Source organism: Microcaecilia unicolor, chromosome 2, assembly GCF_901765095.1.
Source record: "Microcaecilia unicolor chromosome 2, aMicUni1.1, whole genome shotgun sequence".
NCBI classification, from domain to species: Eukaryota; Metazoa; Chordata; class Amphibia; order Gymnophiona; family Siphonopidae; genus Microcaecilia; species Microcaecilia unicolor.
This window is the reverse complement of record NC_044032.1, coordinates 613,482,796-613,501,642: the sequence shown is the minus strand read 5'-3', so window position 1 is coordinate 613,501,642 and position 18,847 is coordinate 613,482,796. Positions and strand designations below refer to the sequence as shown.

At 40.4% G+C, this 18,847-nt stretch overlaps 1 protein-coding gene across 1 annotated transcript in view; it reads right to left on the bottom strand.

The window, feature by feature from the left end:
- LOC115461654 (F-box/WD repeat-containing protein 7-like) overlaps nucleotides 1–18,847 on the bottom strand; it is a 452,709-nt gene that overhangs the window by 148,534 nt on the left and 285,328 nt on the right. The window lies entirely within an intron of this gene.

The window sequence follows — 18,847 nt, the reverse complement described above, 5'->3', positions numbered from 1 at the left end:
ATGACAGATGAGAGGGTTTACAGCATTCATATTAAAAAAAAACTGGTACAGATCACACATTTGAAGATTTTGTAAATAAAAATTGAAAACGGTCACTCATCTGGTAGCTGGCTCTGAAGTTCTAATGACAGAAAAATTCTTTACAGAAAGCAACAACAAAGTGGTATGTCTAATCCACTGGAAACGTTGGGTCATGATCCCAGTGCCTTTCTGGGATAGTGATTATGTAATGTTTACAAAGAGAATATAGAGAATGAAGATGTTATGATCACATGGGACATTGCCATTCTAACCGATAAAAAGCTAGACATGAGACAACTGGTAAAAAAGCAAAACACCAGAACGGCATTGATCATAGAGGTGTCAGTCCCAAGCGATTACTCTGTGAAATCATGTAGAGAGAGAAAAAAAGATCCTCAAGTACCAAAAAACTCAGTCCAAGAAAATTAGACAGAAGGATACGGGACTATTTCCCATTGCTTTGGGTACCACAGGCCTGACTAAAAGGAATTTTCAAACACACCTGGATAACTTGCCTATACATTTAACATCTTAAGAACAGAAGGAAGCTCTCTTTGGCATGATGCAAATACTACAGCAAACACTGGCAGTAAATTTGAGAGACTGATATCATACTTCTCGTACCCTGGCTTAGAAGCAAGGTTAATTACTGTGATGTTATCAGCAAAAAAAAAAAAATGATGGAGATCCAAAGGAGAAGGAAAAATTCCTGCAAGTAAAATCCAGACAACAAAGGAGCAGAAAAAGCCGAGAGCAGGTGTGTGAGAACCACAACAGTTTATTCATAGGGTGACCCGACATGGCCATGTCTCGGCATTAAAATGCCCATGTCAGGGATTCTACATCCAATAAGAAGTTTGTGTGTAGTTTTCCGCTCTCTTATCTGGCTGTAGGAAGACATGGACTAAAACAGTCTCAGTGAATTCCAATTAAATAATAATGCCAGCAACTGGCAATGTTTCTAGTAAAGGGTTAGCAACAGCAATTATGAGCAAAAAATAACCCATTTGAAGATATTTCTCTACTCTACTATATCCCTTATAGGTCTCCTCTGTATTCCTCTGTCTGCTTCGGCAAATCCCATTTCTGCTACTATAGCTTCCAGAGATCAGATATTCTCAGAGTCGGGAGCTCTTTGAATTGAGCTCCCAAATGCAATCTCTTGCCAACTGGGAGATAATCATAAATGTGGAAGTAAATGTGGCACCTTATACAAAAGGCTGGAAAGCATGTTCAAAGAATGATAAAGGTTGTGGAATGGCTCCCCTATGAGGAAAGGCTAAACAAGTTAGAAGAGACAAGCCAGGAGTGGAGGAGTGGCCTAGTGGTTAGGGTGGTGGACTTTGGTCCTGGGGAACTGAGGAACTGAGTTCGATTCCCACTTCAGGCACAGGCAGCTCTTTGTGACTCTGGGCAAGTCACTTAACCCTCCATTGCCCCATGTAAGCCGCATTGAGCCTGCCATGAGTGGGAAAGCGCGGGGTACAAATGTAACAAAAATAAAATAGATACTATTGGGGATTCTACATGGAATGTTGCTACTATTGGAGATTCTACATGGAATGTTGCTATTCCACTAGCAACATTTCATGTAGAAGGCTGCGCAGGCTTCTGTTTCTGTGAGTCTGACATCCTGCACATATGTGACATCCTGCACATATGTGCAGGACGTCCGACTCACAGAAGCAGAAGCCTGCGCGGCCACATTGGTGATCTGCAAGGGCCGACTTCTACATGGAATGTTGCTAGTGGAATAGCAACATTCCATGTAGAATCTCCAATAGTAGCAACAGTGGAGGAGTGGCCTAGTGGTTAGGGTGGTGGACTTTGGTCCTGAGGAACTGAGTTTGATTCCCACTTCAGGCACAGGCAGCTCCTTGTGACTCTGGGCAAGTCACTTAACCCTCCATTGCCCCCTGTAAGCCGCATTGAGCCTGCCATGAGTGGGAAAGCGCGGGGTACAAATGTAACAACAAAAAAGTCTATAAAACGGGTGGAGGGAATAGAATGGGCAAATAGGCAACTTTTATTTACTCTTAAAAAAAAAAACTACTAGAACTAGGAAATGTTCCATGAAGCTAACAGGTAACACTTAAAACAAATCAGAGGAAATATTTTGTTCAATCACTGAACTGTTGATCTCTGGAATCTGTTGCCAGAGAATATAGTAGAAGCATTTAGTATAGCTGGTTTTGAAAAAGGCTTGATGACCTTAATTGATAACTTTTGGAAACAGGATGCTGGTCTTGATGGAGTTTTGGTCTGAGCTAGTATGGCACAACATGAGACCTTAGCAAAATAAACTGATGAAGGCACATAAATCAATAAACGTCACAAATACAGTAAGAATCAAACACACATAAAAATACTCAATATAAAATGATAAATCTCTTCAGGAGTACTCTAAAAACCCATAAAGATCTGAAAAAGAAATCACTCGTTCCAGCCAAATTAAAAGGTTTAATGAAACATATTTGTGAAAACACGTGTCCATATCCTCTAAAGTAATAATCAAAAACAGCGACGATGACGCAAAAAACGGAAAAAAAACAAACAAAAAATAAAGACAAAAAGTAAATAAAAAAGTGACAAAAGGAAATTAAAAAATTAAAAAATACAAAATTCACGCAAGGGAAGAAAAAACTGTAAGGACAAAATTATAACCAAAAATAGACGACACAAGCAAAATGAAAAAAAACAAAATAAATTTATTAAGGTGATATGACTCGGCACAGCTGTGTTTCAGCCCAACTGGCCTGCGTCAGGAGTCTAAATAAAACAAATTGAATTTAATTTAAAACATGTCGATTTTTAACATCCAGAGGAGATCCGGGAAATTATAGACCGGTGAGTCTGACGTCGGTGCCGGGCAAGATGGTGGAGGCTATTATTAAGAATAAAATTGCAGAGCATATACAAAAACATGGACTGATGAGACAAAGTCAGCACGGATTTAGTGAAGGGAAGTCTTGCCTCACCAATCTAATGCATTTTTTTGAGGGGGTAAGCAAACATGTGGACAATGGGGAGCCGGTTGATATTGTATATCTGGATTTTCAGAAGGCGTTTGACAAAGTGCCGCACGAAAGACTCCTGAAGAAATTGCAGAGTCATGGAATCGGAGGTAGGGTATTATTATGGATTAAGAACTGGTTGAAAGATAGGAAGCAGAGAGTAGGATTGCGTGGCCAGTATTCTCAGTGGAGGAGGGTAGTTAGTGGGGTCCCGCAGGGGTCTGTGCTGGGTCCGTTGCTTTTTAATGTATTTATAAATGACCTAGAGATGGGAATAACTAGTGAGGTAATTAAATTCGCCGATGACACAAAATTATTCAGGGTCGTCAAGTCGCAGGAGGAATGTGAACGATTACAGGAGGACCTTGCGAGACTGGGAGAATGGGCGTGCAAGTGGCAGATGAAGTTCAATGTTGACAAGTGCAAAGTGATGCATGTGGGTAAGAGGAACCCGAATTATAGCTACGTCTTGCAAGGTTCCGCGTTAGGAGTTACGGATCAAGAAAGGGATCTGGGTGTCGTCGTCGATGATACGCTGAAACCTTCTGCTCAGTGTGCTGCTGCGGCTAGGAAAGCGAATAGAATGTTGGGTGTTATTAGGAAGGGTATGGAGTCCAGGTGTGCGGATGTTATAATGCCGTTGTATCGCTCCATGGTGCGACCGCACCTGGAGTATTGTGTTCAGTACTGGTCTCCGTATCTCAAAAAAGATATAGTAGAATTGGAAAAGGTACAGCGAAGGGTGACGAAAATGATAGTGGGGATGGGACGACTTTCCTATGAAGAGAGGCTGAGAAGGCTAGGGCTGTTCAGCTTGGAGAAGAGACGGCTGAGGGGAGATATGATAGAAGTGTATAAAATAATGAGTGGAATGGATCGGGTGGATGTGAAGCGACTGTTCACGCTATCCAAAAATACTAGGACTAGAGGGCATGAGTTGAAGCTACAGTGTGGTAAATTTAAAACAAATCGGAGAAAATTTTTCTTCACCCAACGTGTAATTAGACTCTGGAATTCGTTGCCGGAGAACGTGGTACGGGCGGTTAGCTTGACGGAGTTTAAAAAGGGGTTAGATAGATTCCTAAAGGACAAGTCCATAGACCGCTATTAAATGGACTTGGAAAAATTCCGCATTTTTAGGTATAACTTGTCTGGAATGTTTTTACGTTTGGGGAGCGTGCCAGGTGCCCTTGACCTGGATTGGCCACTGTCGGTGACAGGATGCTGGGCTAGATGGACCTTTGGTCTTTCCCAGTATGGCACTACTTATGTACTTATGTACTTATGTAAACTATAGCCAAAGATAAGTCAATATACAATAAAAGACAAAAAAACAGATGCACTACAATCATTGGTCCAGTACTTTCTATCAGTACATTTTTGAGAAGGAAACAAGCCAAATACAATATAAAAGCAACGGAAAATAAACAGGTAAAATACATATTTTAAATGAACTAGTCAAAAAGTGCCAATAGCTCATTTTTAAATTTATATCTATCAATGAATCTCATATTATTACTAAAAATTATATCTTTAAAAACTTATTGTATGTACTTAAATTATCAGAGCTTCTAAATTTCTACAGGTCCTAATCTTTCATATTAAGAAAAAAGGGGGTGATTTTATATTAAGAATAAAGGTGCGTTTAATTGAATACCCTTCAAGGATTGACATTACCAGATAATACATACATGGTGTAACAGGTAAACTTTAAAATTAAAATCACCCCCTTTTTTCTTAATATGAATTGTAAATTAAGGTTTTATATAACATTTTTAGTCTTATAATGACCATTAATTAGTATTATATCATATATATATAGAAAGATTAGGACCTGTAGAAATTTAGAAGCTCTGATAATTTAAGTACATACAATAAGTTTTTAAAGATATAATTTTTAGTAATAATATGAGATTCATTGATAGATATAAATTTAAAAATGAGCTATTGGCACTTTTTGACTAGTTCATTTAAAATATGTATTTTACCTGTTTATTTTCCGTTGCTTTTATATTGTATTTGGCTTGTTTCCTTCTCAAAAATGTACTGATAGAAAGTACTGGACCAATGATTGTAGTGCATCTGTTTTTTTGTCTTTTATTGTATATTGACTTATCTTTGGCTATAGTTTAAGATGTTAAAAATCGACATGTTTTAAATTAAATTCAATTTGTTTTATTTAGACTCCTGACGCAGGCCAGTTGGGCCGAAACACAGCTGTGTCGAGTCATATCACCTTAATAAATTTATTTTGTTTTTTTCATTTTGCTTGTGTCGTCTATTTTTGGTTATAATTTTGTCCTTACAGTTTTTTCTTCCCTTGCGTGAATTTTGTATTTTTTAATTTTTTAATTTCCTTTTTTCACTTTTTTATTTACTTTTTGTCTTTATTTTTTGTTTGTTTTTTTTCCGTTTTTTGCGTCATCTTCGCTGTTTTTGATTATTGTTGTTTTTTGCGAAGACTGGTTTCTTCCATATCCTCTAAAGCCCATGACTGTATGCGAGTGAAAAGCCAATCTGCTTCTTTACCTTCTTGTTCAAAAATCGTATGTCAGCCGATTCTCTTTTTGTTGCCCTCTCCACCTAATTTTTTTTTTTATTCTGAAATATATTAGAGAGACTTCAAATACAAATACTAATTTCCATACCATGATAGGGGTAATTCTGAAATTTGCCCATCTAAATGAAAAAGTTTACCTGTCGGCTTGCACCACTTTTCAGAGTGAAAGTACAAGCATAATTTCCCTTTGAAAACTGCCCCTGGAGTACTTTGCATGATTTGTTTGATTTTTCTCCAGGTACTTTTTCCATACAAAATAACACAGGAAATTTGAAATTATTATCTACACATTTCCTTCCCTTGCTTTAAATACCCACCTGTGCTCACCTGTTTAATACCCAGCTAGAAGTAGAGCAAACATTAAAACACAAACATCTATCCATCCATCTATTATTAATCTCTGTAATTTCAGCTGTGCAAGGGCTGGGTAATTATCAGATAGTTAATTTACCTGGGCTTACCTTTTTAATACCCAGCTAGAAGCATAGCAAATATTAAAACACAAACATTTACAGAGAGAGAGAAATTAAGGCTCCTATTTAACATTTTATTAATATGATTAATGCGTTAAAATTTTAACTCGTGTTAATAAATTTAACACAACACATTAGGCTCCCTGCTTCACGATGGACAACGTTTCGCTTCCCTGCATCAGGGTCCCGAATGGCGAAAAAATCTTCTGCATGGACAATGGATAGCATATATAACATACATTCCAGCGACCAAGGAAGTGATAGAAAACATGGAAGAGGAATGAATGATTTGTGCAAGGTTAATGGTAATAGGGTGGGTTTTTGTAAACTGATATAATAGGATTTAAAAATTGGTAAATAAATTTGTATTATTATATTTGAAGTATATGGTAGTTACTAGATGTATGTATTACTGAGCTGTAACTAGATTGAAATAAGGATCCTCAGAGTAATAGGGTGCAATGAACATGCATGATATCTATTTGCATTCAAAGGAGCTACCTTCTAGGGAGCCAACAAACCTACATAACCCCAACTCATCCCACGGGTCCCGGAGGCAGGATCGATTGCTACTTGATCCTGCCCTGGTGACTGTCATATATAAGAGAAGAAAAAGTCCTTATATGGCAACTTGAACCCCCCAACGGTAGTAGCGCAAGACTGCCGCTAAGGGTCGGAGGCACCACTTTGAAGAAGGCTCTAGAACAGTAGTTTATATCCCAGTCCTTGGGGCACACCCAGCCAGTCAGGTTTTCAGGATATATACAATAAATAAGCACGAGAGAGATTAGCATACTGAGAAGGCAGTGCATGCAAATCTGTCATGCATATTCATTGTGGATATCCTGAAAACCTAACTGGCTGGATGTGCCTCAAGGACTGGGTTAAGAAGCACCGATCTAGTGTCTTCCCTCTCTTTCTTTCCCCTCTCTCACTACCCCCCCCCCCCCCCCCCCCCCCCATATACCCAGCATCTTTCTCTCTTTCCTCCTATGACCAGCATCGGCCCTTCATCTCCCTATGCCCTCTGAATCCATCATCTCCTTGGTCTCTGAATTCCCACTTTCCATGTCCAGCATCTGTACTCTTTCCCAATCTCTCTCAATGTCTAGCATCTCCTGCCCATTTTCCTATGCCATTGTGTCCAACATTTCCTTTCCATCTCTGTTTCCCTCCACTTCCAGCATTTTCCCTCTCTCTCCCTATATCCCCATCCCTATATTCTCCCCAGTGTTCAACATCTACCATGCATCTATGTGCCCCTATCTCCTTTGCCCCTGTGTTTAGCATGTCCCTTTGCTCCTGTCATGTCTAGCATCTCCCCTCCATCTTCATATACCCTGCACCTTGTCCATTATCTTCCTTTCATCTCCCTAAATCTGTGTTCAGAATCTCCTCTCTATCTCTCATCTCCTACCTTCCATGTGTCCACCATCTGCACTCTCTCTTCCATATCCAGCATCTGCACTCTCTTCCCATCTCTCCCAATGTCCAGCTTCTTCCCAACATTTTCCCTCCATATCCCTATGTCTTCATCTTTTCAAACTTCTTTAAACAACCCCCTCCCCTTATGATGCAGCATCTGTCCTCCATGCATCTTCTTGACTCCCCTCCCTACCCCATGTCCAGTATCTACCTTGTGTCTCCCTATGCTCCTCCATGTGCAACATCTTCCCTCCCTCCCCTACAGCCCCAGGCCCAACATCTCTTCCTTTCTGTCCTCCGCCCTGGGGTCCAACATGTTTCCATCTCTCCTCTACCCCCCCCCCCCCCGGGTCCCCCCCAACGTTTCCATCTTCCTTCACCCTGGGGTCCAACATTTCTCCATCTTTCCCCTCTACCCTCTCCTTCACCTTGGGATCCACCAAGTCTCCATCTCCCCTCCCCAACCCCAACATGTATCCCAGCTCTTCTCTCTCCCCTCCGGGTCCAACATCTCTCTCTCTCTCTTCCTTCTTCCCCCCACCACCCAGCATATTTCTTTCTTTCCTCTCTGTCCCCAGGTTGAGGATCTTCCTCTCTCAACACCTCCCCCCCCCCCCCCCACACACACACACCCATGTCTGCCTGCAAATGCATCTCTCTCCAGAGGTCCCTGGCAGTGGTAGCATTTCACACATCGCTGATGGCGCTGGTTCCAAAGCTTCTCTGCTGTTGTGTTCAGCCCCTATGGCAACTATAAATTACATCATAGGGAGATGATCGCGGCAGAAGGAAGGCTTTGGGCTGGTGTCAACAGCATAGGGAGGAGGAGACACAGGGGACAGGAGACACTAGCCGGAGAAGTAGGTAAGACAAGCTTTCGGCATCCTTGAGGCTTGGTGCCCTAAGCCAGCACCTCACTTTGTCCATGCCTTGAGCTGTCCCTGTTGCATTGGTTACCGGTACAGTTTTGGATTTTTAAGTTGGTGTTAATTCATGGGGTGTTTTTAAAACACAAGTTACCTTATTATTTGCCTCAATCTTTTCAGCAGTATCAGCCTGCGATGCCATTGACCGAGGGGGGGAGGGGGGGACTGCTTTGTGTACCACCCTTGTATAGAATACATTATGCTGATACAAGAGAGGCATCTATTTCAGTTGCAGATCCTTTGTCTTGAAAAAAGCTGCCCATTGCTTTCAGGCATTTACATGAGATTACAGTCTTTTGGAAACAGCTCAAGTCACTTTTTTTTATACAGGCCTTTTATTTTATTTTGCTGGCAGTTGTTTTAATAGCATGTCTAGTAGGCATATTTTGGTTTATGTTTGTTTTATGAATATAAATGTTTTTTTATTGTAACCTTACTCCCTAAAAATGTTCCAAAGCCAACTAAACTTCTGCGAAATAAGGTAGAGGAAAAATGATGTCTTACAGTTAATGGTAAGTTATTCCAGATAAGTACTGCGTGATAGAAAGAGTTCTCTGGTATCTTTTTAAAACAAATGATGGAAAACCTAGTTCTAATCGATGTAATGTTCAGTTAGCTCTAGACACAGATGGAATATGAACCAAGGGTTTCAGTTATATTGAAGTTAAACCATGCAAAATCTTGAAGATAAAATATGAAGATTTTAATATAATTTGAGTAATTATTGGAAGCCAGTGTAAATTTAGCAGTAAGGGTGATGTATAATCGAATTTACTTAGGAACCCTTTACTAAGGTGCAGTAGGCTCTAGGTGCATGCCTAACGCACAGCAAAAAGTACTGCCACGGGATGTTCTAAAGCATCCCATGATAGTGTGCCCATCAGCGCACGCTAATCCCATACTGAAAAATATTTTTTTATTTTTCAGCGCAGGGGGCATGGTCTATGGGCAAAGTAGGCATGCCCTTTGCTAATCGGGTAGCGCAGGCACATTGCTACGCACTGCCCGATTACCATGGGTTAGCGTGGGAGCCCTTAGCGTGAACAAAATTGGTGTCAGTAAGGGATCCCACAGTAACGGTCATACATTAATTGCAAAATCAGTGAGTGGCCATGAAAAAAATATTTGGCAATGCGGCCATTTTACTGCGGTGCTAAAAGTGGCCACATCATGTGGAAAACCCTACGAGGAGGCCCCGGTCTACATGTCAGACCTTATAGACTTACCACCCAGGAACACTAAAAGATCAGCACGCACATTCCTGAATCTCCATTTCCCCAGCTGCAAAGCACTAAAATACAAGTTAACACAAGCATCCAACTTTTCCTACATAAGCACGCAGCTATGGAATGCACTACCACTTGGTGTGAAAAATATACCTGACTTAACCAACTTTCGGAAATCACTGAATACCTTCCTCTTCATCAAAGCATACCGCAACGATCCATCATATAAACCCTAAAGCATTACAACTTTTTCTCTGGTCCTGAATTGTGATCTCTTCATACTTGTTTGATTAATTTTACTGTTACTCATGTTATCTATGTATCATCACTTGTATCTCTAACTCTGGAATGGTGATAGCCATGACGGAACAATGTAAGCCACATTGAGCCTGCAAATAGGTGGGAAAATGTGGGATACAAATGCAGCAAATAAATATTTGACAATGCGGCCATTTTACTGCCGTGCTAAAAGTGGCCACATCGTGTGGAAAACCCTTGCGCCGACAACGGTGCTAGCCACTTGTTAGCATGGTTTTGTAAAATAGCTCCTTAATCTGAAAATTAAACTTGCGGCCATATTCTGTAGCAATTGAAGTTGATTCAACTTGATTGGTATACCAAGGTACGATACAGTACAGTAGTCCAGCTACTGTTTCTTGTGAAAGTATGAACGGATATTTCTAAGTTGCTTAAGTCTAAAAAATAAAACCATTTTAAACAGATGATTGATTTGCAAATCAAAAGATTGAGATGAATCTAAAAGTACTCCAAGCACTTAAGTCGATTTTTCTACTATCAGGCTTTCATTATAAAATTCTTTATTATGTCATGCACCATCTCGCAACACTAACTGTCTACTTCCTGATCTATTATCCACTAAGAACGATATATTGTAAGATAGTTTAACTTTCTATTATGTAATGCTTGATCTTTATGTAACACTAATTGTCTATTTCTGTTCTATTATCCACCAAGAACAATACATTTTAAGCCACATTGAGCCTGCAAAAAGCTGGGAAAATGTGGGATACAAATACCATAAATAAATTATGACCTATCAAAAACCGACCTAGGTAATACCCTCCTGATTGTTACTGAATGAGAGTATTTTGGTTTTACTGGCATTCAGTTTCAACTTATAAGATAGTGCCAAATCTGGAAACACAAGTTATAATTTTGGTTGATGATAGAGTTAGATCAGATGTAACTGGAACCAAAATAAAAACGCAGCACAAAAAAGTAGGGATGGACAGGTAGCCTTCCAAAAAGAACCCAAGGGCACACTCGAAGACAGATATAGAGTCAACTTTATTGATGTCATCAATATGTCAGGATTCTATATGCTACAATCCTGACAAATCTGCTGAAAAAGAAATAGTCAAGTGAACTTATGAAAATATTAGTGTATTGGCAACAAAGGTGATCCCTGAAGGACCCAACATGAAGGATGCATGTTTCCCTTTGTGTAAATTTAGCTGTGTAAGGGGCTGTCCAACTATCATATAATTTATTTTTTGAAACTGTCTTATAGGGGTGAAGTGCTACTGTGTACGAAAGAAGAGCGAGATTTGGGGGTGATTGTGTCTGATGAACTTAAAGTGGCCAAACAGGTAGACAAGGCGACGCTCAAAGCCAGAAGAATGCTCGGGTAAATAAAGAGAGGGATCACCAGCAGGAAAAAAGAGGTGACAGTGCCCTTGTATGAATCTCTGGTGAAGCCCCGTTTAGAATACTGTGTGCAATTCTGGAGACTGCACCTAAGTAAAAGATATAAACAGGATAGAGTCAGTGCAGAGGGTGGCTGCAAAATTGCTCAATGGTCTCTGTCATAAAACATATAGGGATAGGCTCATGAAACTCAACATGTATATGCCGGAAGAGAGGCGGGAGAGAGGGGATGTGATAGACGTTTAAATACCTGCTCAGGAGATGAGCCTTTTTGTACAGGAGATGAGCCTTTTTCAAATGAAGGGAAACTCTGGAATGAGAGGACATAGGATGAAGTTAAGAGGAAATAGGCTTAGGAGGAATCTGAGAAAATACTTTTTTATGGAAATGGTGGTCGATGCATGGAACGGCCTCCCGGTGGATGTCATAGAGACGAAGGCTGTGTTAGAATTTAAGAAAGTGTGGGACAGGCACATGGGATCTCTTAGGAAAAGAAGGAGTTAGTAGTTACTGAGGATGGGCAGACTGGATGGGCCCTTATCTGCTGTCATGTTTCTATGTTTAGTGTTCTATTTACTAAACATCAAATGGCAAGGCAACAATGACTTAACTGTCACTGGCACACAGAATCACTATTTCCTTTACCTATTTAAACATATCTAAGATATTCCTTTATCAAGAATGTTCCCCCTCCCCCCCCCCCCAAAAAAAAAAAAAAAACACATTCATACAATGCTGCAGTGGTTAATATTCTTAAAGGATGCCTATATTCCACCTCTTAACATATTCAAATACAGCATGTGAGCATGCAACTTGAGCTGGCAAAACTTGCCTTTCAAGCTAACATTGTTAAACAGTTAACAAGAGACAAAATTGTTATCCAAATATTCACCTAACACCTTCCATCTAAACAGAATCGTAAGGTAGTTTGAAACCATGCCTCACACCTCTGTTGTAACAACGCAAATCTGCAGCCTGATCTACAAACTGCACATAGCATAAGGTGAATAACATTTGATGCATTATCTGTGGTACAATCAAAGCGTTTTAGATTTATTATATGCAGGTACTTTTCCTGCACCTAATGGGCTCACAATCTAAACTTTTGTACCTGGGGTCACAAATATATCTAATACCTACTGTTACTGTATTGTTTGAATCTGAACAAAGAATTCAGACTAACGATGAAATGTGATGCCAATACACTTCACAGTCACAATACTCTAGAAATGTACACATAACCATCTTCAAATCATATTCGGCAAAACAAAATATGAAAGTGCTAAACCCCCAAGAGAAAAGCTACACTGGCTCCCACTTAAAGAATGCATCACGTTCAAAATATGCTTCCTAGTTCACAAAATCATTCACGGAGAAGCACCAGCCTACATGTCAGACCTGATAGACTTACCACCCAGGAATGCTAAAAGATCATCCCGCACATTCCTTAATTTCCACTTCCCCAATTGCAAAGGTCTAAAATACAAACTAATGCATGCATCGAACTTTACCTACTTGAGTACACAGTCATGGAACGCACTGCCGTGCAACGTAAAAATGATTTACGCACTAACCAACTTCCGCCGCAAACTACTGAAGACCCATCTCTTTAATAAGGCATACCACAAAGATCAACAAATGTGAATATACACCACTCCTCCACATATATTCAGAACTGTCTTTTAATATCTGCCAATTATATTATTATCATGTGATATGATTATCATGTTACCCATGACTCTTCTGTAACATTAAATGTCTGTTTTCTAAGATATCTTCACCATTCATGATGTATTGTAAGCCACATTGAGCCTGCAAAAAGGTGGGAAAATGTGGGATACAAATGCAATAAAATAAAATAAATAAATAAATAAATAAATTATGTCCTACTTCTTGTGAAATTTAATTGTACAAACAAGAAATAGAGAAAAGGGTGGGTGGCAGAGAATGGAGCCACTATTCAGTAAAGTTAAAAACAGAGCTCCATTTAATAGCCATGTCTTAAATTGCTGAGGGAGCACTGTGGCATTTCCTGGGACTTGTGGAGCAAACAGTTAAATACAGCTAAAGATACATCTAGAAAAATGCATACATAAGAAATGTTTCAAACAAGAGCAATAACAGCTTATTCCATCTGTTGTTTGAAATGGGTCTATTCTGTTTTCTTTTTAGGAACTGAACCATGAACTGGGAGTTTCTGAAAGACCCATTTGGTGGCTTAGCCTCTGTGGACCTGAAGCACCACACTTGTCATGGGGTATTCTTTTGCAGATCAGAGCAGCATCTTGAAGGCTTTACCAGACCATTTGGAAAATATATTCATTTCCCATTTTCCCTTCCCAAGCAAAATTAAATATGGTCATGAATGTAGGGCATTGCAGCTGGAAGGCAGATGGTCTCATAGCGAGAGATGCAAAATATCATGAAATTTTGAATGGAGAGGGGGAAAATGGGAGAAAAGGAGAAGGAATGGTAAAACTCAGAATTGTATTTCAGTAGCAATATAATGCATGTATGAATTTATTTATTAAATATGTTTGCTTAAATAAATATGAAGTAATCTGATACAGCATTATTTATATACAAAAGTAACTTTACAAAAACTAACAGATTGAAAATACTCTAATGTAAAATGGGACACAATCTAAGACAATTTAAGGACCATTTTAGATAGATTATGGGCAGGGAAATTGAGAAGTCTAGGTTGAGAAGTAGGTATTTGTAGGCAAATTCAGAGGGAGCAATGATTACAATTTTTAAAAATGCCAATCCCCCACCCCCAAAACACAGAATGAATGTCTGATGTGCTGCAAGTTGTGATGCTGCAGCCAGAATATTTGGGTTCCTGCCTGTAACAATGAGAATGTGGGACCCAATTAGGGGTTGGGGAACAAATTCTCCCCCTCAATCTCCCCTGATACTATAAGATCCATCCTCCCCTGGCTCTTACCAGAGGATCCATAGTGTCTCCCCAGATGTTCTGCTCTTCTGCTGGCCCAGGATCAAAATTGTTCCACTAACTCCTAATAATAGCTTTACAGTACTACTGCTAAGAGTCAAGCTGCCAAATAAGGGAACACACTCCTTATTTGGTAACTTGACCATTTGCAGAAGTACTGAAAACTATTACTAAGGGTCAGAGGAACAATTTTGATCATGGGCTGCTGAAGGGGCAGGTGCATCCAGGAATCATTCCTGCTACTCAAAATATATCAGCGTACCCCCAAGTAAGGGCTGGTGGGTGGGTGGGTGTGGGGGGGGGGGGGTGAGGAGGAATCTGTACAGTGTCAGGGAGATCTAAGGTAGATTGAGGGGAGTTTTGTTTCCCAACCTTGGGCCCTGTAACAGATAGTGAGCTTAACTTGGAGCCTGCTATCTCATTGCTGCAGGCAGGAACCCAAATGCGCTGGCTACAAATCACAGCTTGCAGAGCTTCAGATGCTCTGGGCCCAATATTAAGACTGCGAGAGTTAGCCAGACGTACTTCTGCGATTGCCGCTGAGCCTGGATATTCAATGCCGGGCTGTTTCCCATGACCAGCATTCAATATTCGCATGTTTTATGTCCAAATTTGGCTGCCAAACTTAGCTGGTGGTGCACTGAATATCGGTGGATGGCCGGTTATATCACACGATATAACCGGTTATCTGCTAAGCACTAACTGGCAATATTCAGCGGCAGGTAAAATGGTTTTAAATATTGGTGGTCTGTTTTTGTTGTTTTGTATATCAAAAGGTTGGAAGATTTTAGTGGACCTACCAGAAGGGCTGTCAAGGGGATGAGGGTTTATGTTCTGGTTGTTGGAGAGGGTCCAGGGGATGTGGGGGGAGAGGTCTGCCCAATATCAAGGGTGTTATGAGGGTCGGAGATGCCATTGGTTTTAATGCCTGCCCTTGTTAGTGACCTCCCAGGTCTAAACTGAGAGATGGAACTTGCAGGTTTCAGGGTTGATTTACTTGATATACCACCCTAAATTTGAACTACTCTCGGTGGTTTACAATACTAAATCTTTCTGATAAAACTGTTGACTCTATTATATCTCATCTAAAAAAAAAATCCTGTCCGTTCACTCGTTGAGGGTCTGTCCTCTCTAAACCTTTCTATCCTATTGCCTATAACTTACAATTGTTGCTCCATTGTGATTTCATAATTTTATGCTGGTAGTCTCTTAATTGAACTGTGCCAGTGATTCCATATTTTTATGCTGCAATTGTCTTAAAGGTATGTGTTTTGAACCTGTGCCAAGTGACTTAATCCAATCAACTTGGTTATACTGAATTTGGTGACCGGTTCTGGTGTCTGTCTTGAAGTTGTGTTTATTAGAATTGGGTTTTGAATCTTCAGTGCCAGAGACCTATTTCAATCAATTTGGTTACTTAGCACCTAGTGACTCATACCTTGGAAGGAGGGGCAATTTGTGTACAGTTGTGTAGTTAGAGAAATAAAACAGAACTTAAGTTTACCTTGGGAGCTGTGAGCTATGCTGGGTATTTTCAGAATTGGTTTGATTGGTAACTGAGGTTACCTGTGACACAGAAGCTCTCACCTTCCCAACCTTTGCCCCTGTCAAATTCTTTTGCTGCACTGCATCATTATGATCTAGTGCTCACGAATGGAGGAAGTGTTTCAAATATCCGGGTGGGTGCCCAACTACGTAATAGTGATCATCACACCATATGGTTTGATATAAGGGCAAAGGCGGAGTGTGGATGCACAAAACTAAAGTACTGGATTTCAGACATACTGATTTTGATAGAATGGAGGAATACCTGAATAAGTGGGAAAGCATAGAAGAAGCAGAACATCAGTGGTCAAAGCTGAAGGCGACTGATCTTTACGCGAGGAAAATAAACAAAACCAAGAGAAAAAGGAAGCCTATATGGTTCTCCAACCAAGTAGCTGAAAAAATAAGAGCAAAAGAGGCTTTGTTCAAGAAATACAAAAGAACACAATGAGAGGATCATGGAAAAGATTATTGGATTAAACTCAAAGAAGCACAGAGGGAAATACGGTTAGCGAAAGCACGAGCGGAAGAAAAAATGGCTAAAGATGTAAAGAGAGGTGACAAGACATTTTTCAGATATATTGGGTTGGTGGAAGCTAACCTGGTGATGTCATCAGTGCTGAGCCCTTCTTAAGCTGCCTCTGTGTGCACTCAGTGTTCTGGCAATAACTCCTGATTGAGCACAGACCTGCCTGAGGCTCTGCTGCTCCCTTGTCAGGCCGTGGCCTGAAGCATTGCTACAGCTTTCTCCTTCTTGCTCTGTTCCAGTAAAGCCAGCTTTGGAGTCCTGAGAGCTTCTTGCCCTTCAGCTGAGTCCCCAGTCGTCCACAGTGAGTAGGCCCTGTGCTGTGTTTTGGACTGTGTGCTGAGATGAGAAGTATCCTTGAACGAGGTGGCTGTGCTTGGAATGCGGCGGGATCCATGTGGGCTGTTTCTGGTTCCTGTTTGCAGTGGTGTGCATCTTTTGCCTTGGGAGCATTCGGCTCAGGCTTTTCAGAGACTGTTACTGACCTGCCCGCCTTCAGAGTGTTCAGCTCAGGCATTTCAAAGACTTTTTTTTATTTTCTACAAGACTATTTTAAAATGAAACTAAATAAAGAAAAAACGCAGAGCCTGGTTCTCTCTTCCCAATACTCCCCTTAGCTCCCGACTATTCTCAACACCCCTGATGTCAAACTCTCCATATCCAACAACTTAAAGATACTTGGAGTAACGATAGACAGCCATTTATCTTTTGATAACCACGCCAAACTCACCATGAAGAAAATGTTTAATATGATGTGGATATTGAAACGAGTGAAGCCATATCTCCCATTCAACACCTTCCGGAACCTGATACAGTCCACTGTTATTACCCACGCTGACTACTGCAATAGTGTTTTTTAAGGATGCAAAACCCAAATACTGAAAAGACTCCAAACTGCCCAAAACACGGCAGCCAGACTTATTTTTGGCAAATCAAAATTCGAAAGTGCATCACCTCTTCGAGCGAAGCTTCACTGGCTCCCCATCAAAGAGAGAATAAATTTCAAGATCAACACAATGACCCACAAGATCATACACAGTGAATCCCCCGGCTACATGATTCGATTGACCTCCCTGCCAGAAATAGATCTATTTCTTCACAAACTTATCTTAACCTACACCTTCCCAATTGCAGAGGAATTAAATACAAGACCTACTATGCATCCAGTTTCTCCTTTTTGGGCAGCCAGCTTTGGAATGCTCTACCAAGACCTAAACAATCAATTAACGACTACTTGCCCTTTAGAAAAATGTTGAAAGCTCACCTCTTTAAGCAAGCCTACTCTAATGTCCCAACCTAATCTTACCAACCTCCATTCCCAATTCTGTTCTGACTTAGATACTGACCTCATCATTGGTTTTACTTACCCCTCCTCCCCATTCCCCCTCTACGCATCCCATCCTTCTCTTCTCTATCTCCCCTTTATTATATCCTTCCTTACCCCTTTTCCCCCCAACTTATACTATCCTATCCTGTCTACCCTATTTTATCCTAATCATACATTATCAATCTCGACTTATCATACATTATTCAAGCTCAACTTCATAATGTTTCATTACTGTTTTGAAATTTCTACTATAAGACATTGTATTTCGCATTACTATGTAAGCCGCATTGAGCCTGCATTGTGTGGGAAAGTGCAGGGTACAAATGTAATAAATTGTAATAAATATTTTGAGTTCCTTTGCTTTGCTGCTGCTCATCTCCTGCATCTGAGAGAACTTGCTGCGGAGGTCTTGCAACTTGCATAAGAGTCCTGACAGAATGAACCTTTATCTGACTGCTAGTGGTCTCACCACTTCCAGCTAAGTGCTACTGCTTTCTGTTGCCCACCAGGGCGGGCCTTTTGCTTAAACTCTTGTGTTTGCTTCTCTTGTACAGCTAGGCTGTCTTACTATTTGCCAATATTGTATGCTTAAGGTTTTATTTTGCTTTAGCTAGTGTTAGGATGTGCAGCTAGGCTGCTTATTGTCCTCTCTTCCCTTACATTATTGCTGAGCTGTTTGTTTGCCTTTTGCCTTGTGTTCTTTTGGCGCCATTAAAGCTACCTTAGTTCACCTCCACTTGCAATCCAGTTCAGTTGTTTGGGATACTCTTGGGACCCCGTCTACCCAGAGGTGGTTGAGTGATCCTCACACAGCCGCCTCTGGGCCAAGGGCTCACAAACGTCACAAGATTACTTGCACATATAAATGGGATTGTGGAATGACCATGTGATAATGTTCTTTCTATACTCTCTTACCAAAAATATTCAAGGACTATAGAACAAATATCAGATTCCCATTCCCTCATCTCAACAAAGATACAGAAAAGCTGTGCATAAATTCTCTGGATTTTTAATACTTGTCAGTTTAATGCTTGCTGCCAAATATTCCTCACAGTGCATTTTGTTTGAGATTTAGCTCAATGGTATAGCTTTATACTATGTGAACTTATTTAATCTTAAGACAAGAGGCTATGTTTGGGACTGTCGAGTCTTGGTATGAAGAATATACAGTAGGTTC